Below are 8,133 nucleotides of genomic sequence, written 5' to 3' on the forward strand. Positions count from 1 at the left end.
ATTGGGTAAAAGGAATGGCTAATAAGTCTGGCTGCACATCTGACTGGCTTACTTACTGCAAATTGAGAAATGATGTGACTAAACTCAACAAAAATAAAAATAAACTGTATTATGAAGCCAAGATCAATGATATAATTTTTATTAAAAAAAATGTAAATGTACCTTTACTTAACTTGGCAATTCAGTTAAGAACAAATTATTATTTACAATGACAGCCTAGGAACAATGGGTTAACTGCCTTGTTCAGGGGTAGAACGACAGATTTTTACCTTGTCAGCTCAGGGATTCAATCTAGCAACCTTTCGGGTTACTGGCCCAACGCACTAACCACTAGGCTACCTGCCGCCCAAGGTAGTCGTAAAGAATGCTGGAAATGTTTTTTGGGGGGGGAGTGCTTTAAATGAAATTACTGGGCAGAAAGACAAATTCAACTCTATCTTTCATCGAATCAGATGGCTTAGTGGGCAAATTTATGCAGGAAAGGGCCAACAGCGAACAGTGAGCAATTGTATTCATGCATAAAAAAAACAAATAATGAAAGAAAAGCATTTGCAAGTTTGAATTTTGTAAAAATAGTGTGGGAGAGGTGGAAAAAGTATTGTTATCGATCAGTAATGACAAACTTCCTGGCATTAACAACTTAGATGGGAAGCTACTGAGGATGGTAGCTGACTCTATAGTCACTCCTATTTGTCATATTTTTAATCTGAGCCTAGAGGAAAGTCTTTGTCCTCAGGCCTGGAGGGAAGCCAAAGTAATTCCGCTATCCAAGAGCGGTAAAGCGGCTTTTTCTGGTTCCAACTGCAGACCTACTGTACAAGCTTGCTGCCAGCTCTTAGCAAACTGTTGGAAAAAATGGTGTTTGACCAAATACAATGCTATTTCTCTGTAAACAAATTAACAACAGACTTTCAGCGTGCTTATAGAGTAGGGTACTCAACACTGACACAAATGACTGATGATTGGTTGAAAGAAATCGATAATAAGAAGATTGTGGGAGCTGTAGTGTTAGATTTCAGTGCAGCCTTTGATATTATTGACCATAAGCTGTTGTTGAAAAAACGTATGTGTTTTGGCTTTTTAACCTCTGCCATATCATGGATTCAGAGCTATCTAACTAATATAACTTAAAGGGTTTTCTTTAATGGAAGCTTCTCTAATGTCAAACATGTAAAGTGTGGTGTACCGCAGGGCAGCTCCCTACTCTTTTCTATTCCATGTTTGCTGGTGATTCAACCATATACGCATCAGCAACCACAGCTAAAGAAGTCACTGAAACCCTTAACAAAGAGTTGCAGTCTGTTTTGGAATGGATGGCCAGTAATAAACTGGTCCTGAACATCTCTAAAACTAAGAGCATTGTATTTGGTACAAATCATTCCTTAACCTCTCTAGGGTCGGCGGGATGAAATCGTCCCACCTACGTAACAGCTAGTGGATGCCTGTGGTGCGTTATTCAAATACCTTAGAAATGCTATTACTTCAATTTCTCAAACATATGACTATTTTACAGCATTTTAAAAGACAAGACTCTCGTTAATCTAACCACACTGTCCGATTTCAAAAAGGCTTTACAACGAAAGCAAAACATTAGATTATGTCAGCAGAGTACCCAGCCAGAAATAATCAGAAACCCATTTTTCAAGCTAGCATATAATGTCACAAAAAAACAAAACCGCAGCTAAATGCAGCACTAACCTTTGATGATCTTCATCAGATGACACACCTAGGACATTATGTTAACCTGTTAGGGATAGGGGGCAGTATTTACACGGCTGGATAAAAAACGTACCCGATTTAATCTGGTTATTACTACTGCCCAGAAACTAGAATATGCATATAATTATTGGCTTTGGATAGAAAACACCCTAAAGTTTCTAAAACTGTTTTAATGGTGTCTGTGAGTATAACAGAACTCATATAGCAGGCAAAAACCTGAGAAGATTCTGTACAGGAAGTGGCCTGTCTGACCATTCCTTGAGCTTCTTGGCTCTGTTTAAAGAAAATGTAGGATCTTTGCTGTAACGTGACACTTCCTACGGCTCCCATAGGCTCTCAGAACCCGGGAAAAAGCTGAATGATGTAATTCCAGGCGCTGGCTGAAAAACTTTAGCGCGTTTGGATGGTGGTCGAGGGCCATCAGACTGAGGCTCGTGCATGAGGGGATGATCCCATGCTTTTACTTTCGCTCTCTTCGTACTAAAAAACGATTTCCCGGTCGGAATATTATCGCTTTTTTACGAGAAAAATTGCATAAAAATTTATTTTAAACAGCGGTTGACATGCTTCGAAGTACGGTAATGGAATATTTAGAAAGTTTTTGTCACGAAATGCGTCGTGCTCGTCACCCTTCTTTACCATTCGGATAGTGTCTTGAACGCACGAACAAAACAGAGGATATTTGAACATAACTATGGATTATTTGGGACCAAACCAACATTTGTTATTGAAGTAGAAGTCCTGGGAGTGCATTCTGACGAAGAACAGCAAAGGTAATAACATTTTTCTAATAGTAAATCTGACTTTGGTGAGTGCTAAACTTGCTGGGTGTCTAAATAGCTAGCCCTGTGATGCCGGGCTATCTACTTAGAATATTGCAAAATGTGCTTTCACCAAAAAGCTATTTTAATATCGAGTGCATAGAGGTGTTCTGTATCTATAATTCTTAAAATAATTGTTATGCTTTTTGTGAACGTTTATCGTGAGTAATTTAGTAACTTTTTAGTAAATTCACCGGAAGTTTGCGGGGGGTATGCTAGTTCTGAACGTCACCTGCTAATGTAAAAAGCTGGTTTTTGATATAAATATGAACTTGATTGAACAAAACCTGCATGTATTGTTTAAGTTCTAGACCTCAGCTGAATCTGGTAATGAATGGTGTGGCTGTTGAACATGTTGAGGAGACTAGATTACTTGGCGTTACCTTAGATTGTAAACTGTCATGGTCAAAACATATAGATTCAATAGTTGTAAAGATGGGGAGAGCTCTGGCCGTAATAAAGAGATGCTGTGCTTTTTTGACACCACATTCCAAAAAGCAAGTTCTGCAGGCTCTAGTTTGTCTAATCTTGATTATTGTCCAGTCGTGTGGCCTAGTGCTGCAACGAAAGACCTAGTTAAGCTGCCACTGGCCAAGAACAGAGGAGCGCGTTTTGCTCTTAATTGTAATCAGAGGGCTGATATAAATACAATGCATGCCAGTCTCTCTTGGCTAAGAGTTAAGGAGAGACTGACTGCATCACCTCTTCTTTTTATAAGAAACATTAATGTGTTGAAAATCCCAAATTGTTTGCATAACCAACTTACACACAGCTCTGACACACACACTTATCCCACCAAACATGCCAGCAGGGGTCTTTTCACAGTCCCCAAATCCAGAACAAATTCAAATTGCTCTAGCGACTCCTTATGGTGGGCTGGGTGACTGCAAGCGGACTCGGTCGCAAGTTTTACAGTGTTTTTTCCGACACGTTGGTGTGGCTGGATTCCGGGTTAAGTGAGCAGTGTGTCAAGAAGCAGTACGGCTTGGCAGGGTTGTGTTTCGGAGGACACATGACTCTCGACCATCGCCTCTCCCATGTCCGTACGGGAGTTGCAGCGATGGGACAGGAATGTAACTACCAATTGTATATCATGACATTGGGGAAGAAAAAGGGGTAAAAGTACCCACATTTTTTAAATAAAAAATAAATGTGATCAAGACAAAGGAGCTGATCGTAGACTACAGGAAAAGGAGGGTCGAGCATGCCCCCATTCATATCGACGGGGCAGTTGTAGAGCAGGTCGAGCACTTCAAGTTCCTGGGTGTCCACATCACCATCAAACTATTGTCATGACTTTCCCTCCTGGGTGAGGACAAAGAGAGCCCCCTCTATCTCCCACCAGAGGAAGGGGGGGGGAAGTGGGCCGGTCTTATGACTTTAATGACCGGTTGTAAACTTTCTCTCTGGACCTGCAGTATTGCACAAAGGATATCTGCGCAAAGGATACACTTCAAACATCAAAGGATTGGACATTGGAACATTAGTTTTCAAATCCAAACATCTGGAATGGTTGGTGGGTGTCCAAACAATACATCCTGTCAAAAGTGTATTGTTTTGTGATATCATTAAGGATGGTATAACTAAATAACTGTAACTCTACAAATGTATACATCCCAGTTATCAGATTTACATCTAAATGTTGGAAACCTTATTTGATTAAATATGAAACTATTTGTGAAAAGATTAAATGTGATTTGTGGCAAGATTGTGGCAACATGATGGAACCACCCTCCAAGGCGAGTGCTTAAAAGGACTTGCTGAATAATTAACATACAGGTCAGAAAGCATGGAGCGGTGGCTACATGTTGAAATGGTTTAAAACTACAACACCAGTATATGTGCAGCGCGAGCTGAAAACGTTGAAATGGTTGCAATTTAAATATAGACCAGCGTGACCGACAGCGTGAGCTGAACGTTACGAAATGTTTAGAAACTCTCCACGCGAGTGAAGAAGATAAAGACTACATTGGAACATTCAGTCTGCAGCTGTTTAAGAACTGTTAGTCTAGTAAACTCGACCCAAAGACCACCGTGTGTGTATATCTGAAGGATCCAGTCTAATGAACACTCAGAGACAAAGAAAGCCTACTACAACTACAAAATACATTGTTACCTCTGGTGGACAAACCAGAGACTTCTGTCGAATGACTCCCCATAGACGGACCGGGCGATTTCAACAGAGAGCGACGACAAAAACATACAAGCATAAATATATACATTGCAATTATTTTCGAATGAGCAGTCATTCATGTGAAATGTATTCACATTCCCATGAGCATATTTTTCCAACTGTATGTACGATGGGTCCCCTCTCTGTCTCTCCCACTCTTTCTTTCCCCACCCCTTTCACTGTGTAACATGCCATCATATCGAGTTAGTCCACTAGGGACTTTTCATTGCATTATGTTAGAAATCAATTCAACCTATACTGTTTATGTATGTCTGTGTGATTATTTAGTTAGTAAATAAATAATTAAGCCAATTTCTGTATCGCTAAATCATTATTTAGACTAGGGTTCCTGCAGATATCCAATAATTATGCGATGTTAGAATGAGACTGATATGAGGAAATAATGATTAATGGATGACTGGTATGATAATGATATATGCTTGAGTTAATTCGGAAAACAGTAACTCATAAAACAAACTTTTTGGTGCCCCAAGTTACTAATGAGTTCATTGTTACATGATTAATTTAATCACGTATTAATTCAACATAGTTAATTGATTTGATAAAATCAATTAACCAAGACAGTCGTGAAGACAGTCGTGAAGAGGGCACGACAATGCCTATTCCCCCTCAGGAGACTGAAAATTATTTGGAATGGGTCCTCAGATCCTCAAAACGTTCTACAGCTGCACCATCGAGAGCATCCTGACCGGTTGCATCACCGCCTGGTATGGCAACTGCTCGGCAGCAGACCACAAGGCGAGTACGGCCCAGTACAGGCCAAGCTTCCTGCCATCCAGGACCTCTATACCAGGAGGTGTCAAAAGAAGGCCCTAAAAATGGTCAGACTCCAGCCAACCTAGTTATAGACTGTTCTCTCTGTTACTGCATGGCAAGCAGTACCAGAGCGCCAAGTCTAGCTCCAAAAGGTTCCTTAACAGCTTCTACCCCCAAGCCATAAGACTGCTGAACAGTTAAACAAATGGTTACCCAGACTATTTGCGTTGACCTAGACTTTTTTTGACGCTGCTGCTACTCACTGTTTATTATCTATGCATAGTAACTTTTCCCCTACCTACAGTGCAAAGTATTCAGACCCCTTGACTTTTTCTACATTTTGTTACATTACAGCCTGATTCTCAAATTGATTTATTTATTTATTCCCCCCTCATCAATCTACACACAATACCCCATAATGAGAAAGTGAAAACAGGTTTTTAAAAATGTTGGAACATTTATAAAAAAAACAAAAACAGAAATACCTTATTTACAAAGTATTCAGACCCTTTGTTATGAGACTCGGAATTGAACTCAGGTGCATCCTGTTTCCATTGATCATCCTTGAGATGTTTCTACAACTTGAGTCCACCTGTGGTAAACTCAATTGATTGGGCATGATTTGGAAAGGCACAAACCTGTCTATTTAAGGTCCCACAGTTGACAGTACATGTCAGAGCAAAAACCAAGCCACGAGGTCGAAGGAATTGTCAATAGAGCACCGAGATAAGATTGTGTCGAGGCACAGATCTCGGGAAGGGTACCAAAAAAATGTCTGCAGCCTTGAAGGTCCCCAGGAACACAGTGGCCTCCATCATTCTTAAATGTAAGAAGTTTGGAACCACCAAGACTCTTCCTAGAGCTGGCATGACTGAGCAATCCGGGGAGAAGGGCCTTGGTCAGGGAGTTGACCAAGAACCCGATGGTCACTCTGACAGCGCTCCAGAGTTCCTCTGTGGAGATGGGAGAACCTTCCAGAAGGACAACCATCTCTGCAGCACTCAACCAATTAGGCTTTCACGGTAGAGTGTCCAGATGGAAGCCACTCCTCAGTAAAAGGAACATGACAGCCGCTTGGAGTTTGCCAAAAGGCACCTCAAGGAGTCAGACCATGCGAAACAAGATTCTCTGGTCTGATGAAACCAATATTGAACTTTTTGGCCTGAATGGCAAGCGTCACATCTGAAGGAAACCTGGCACCATCCCTACAGTAAAGCATGGTGATGGCAGCATCATGCTGTGGGGATGTTTTTCAGCGGCAGGGACTGGGAGACGAGTCAGGATCGAGGGAAAGATGAACGGAGCAAGAACAGAGAGATCCTTGATGAAAACCTGCTCCAGATCTCTCAGGACATCAGACTGGAGTGAAGGTTCACCTTCCAACAGGACAATGACCCTCAGCACACAGCAAAGACAACACAGGTGTGGCTTCGGGACAAGTCTCTGAATGTCCTTGAGTGGCCCAGCCAGAGCCCGGACTTGAACCGGATCGAACATCTCTGGAGAGACCTGAAAGTACCTGTGCAGTGACGCTCCCCATCCAAACTGACAGAGCTTGAGAGACTCTGCAGAGAAGAACGGGAAAAACTGCCCAAATACATGTGTGCCAAGGTTGTAGCGTCATACCCAAGAAGACTTGAGGCTATAATTGCAGCCAAAGGTGCTTCAACAAAGTACTGAGTAAAGGGTCTGAATACTTATGTAAATGAGTTATTTACAGGGTTTTTTTTATACATTTGAAAAATTTCAAAAAATCTGTTTTGCTTTGTCATTATGGGCTATTGTGTGAAGACTCATGAGGGAGGGAAATATTTAATCAATTTTAGAATAAGGCTCTAACGTAACAAATTGTGGAAAAAGACAAGGGGCCTGAATACTTTCCGAATGCACCGTACATGTACATATTACCTCAATTACCTTGACTAACCTGTACCCCCACACATTGACTCGGTACCGGTACCCCCTGGATATAGCCTCGTTATTGTTATTTGTTGTGTAACTTTTTATTTTTTTGCTTTAGTTTATTTAGTTAATATTTTCTTAACTCTTATTTTTCTTAACTGGATTGTTGGTTAACAACTTGTAAGTTAGCATTTCACGGTAAGGTCTACACCTGTTGTATTCGCCGCATGTGACAAATACAAATGGATTCATCACTCTTTATATAAATATTTAGCAGCTACAAACGAACTATTAATGAGTAATTACCGTGTTCTTACATGGTTGTTTCCGACTTACTTCGCTGTTGTTTACTGGTACTTTCCGGACGTTAAACTCTTATTTCAGCACTGTAAACTAAAGTGCTACCCATAAATGTTATGTTGCATCTGTGTTCAGGCATTCCTGAATATGCCCAGTCCATCTGATTTAGTTAAATAAAAATGTATAACTTTTTTTGTAGAGCAATCCAGGCTTAGAGCCCAATCCTAATTTCTGCACGCATAACCTTGACTTTCCCCTAAATCATGTAGCCTATGAATGTCACTGTCAGACGTGCATGAAAATGTATTACACATGCAGATCAAGTTCAGATTCGTCCCTGAGAGTGTACTACTTAACTACTGTACTGTATGTCCTGATGAAGTGGAGAATAGAGACAATGTAATTTTCTGAGGAGAATGATACCATGTTTCTGTGTAGACA

At 40.8% G+C, this 8,133-nt stretch overlaps 1 protein-coding gene across 1 annotated transcript in view; it reads right to left on the reverse strand.

The window, feature by feature from the left end:
• Window positions 1-8,133, reverse strand: part of LOC115194046 (stromal cell-derived factor 1) — a 35,844-nt gene that overhangs the window by 16,304 nt on the left and 11,407 nt on the right. The gene's annotated exons all lie outside the window — the stretch shown is intronic.

The sequence above is a fragment of the Salmo trutta genome, chromosome 5 (assembly GCF_901001165.1).
Source record: "Salmo trutta chromosome 5, fSalTru1.1, whole genome shotgun sequence".
Classification (NCBI taxonomy): domain Eukaryota; kingdom Metazoa; phylum Chordata; class Actinopteri; order Salmoniformes; family Salmonidae; genus Salmo; species Salmo trutta.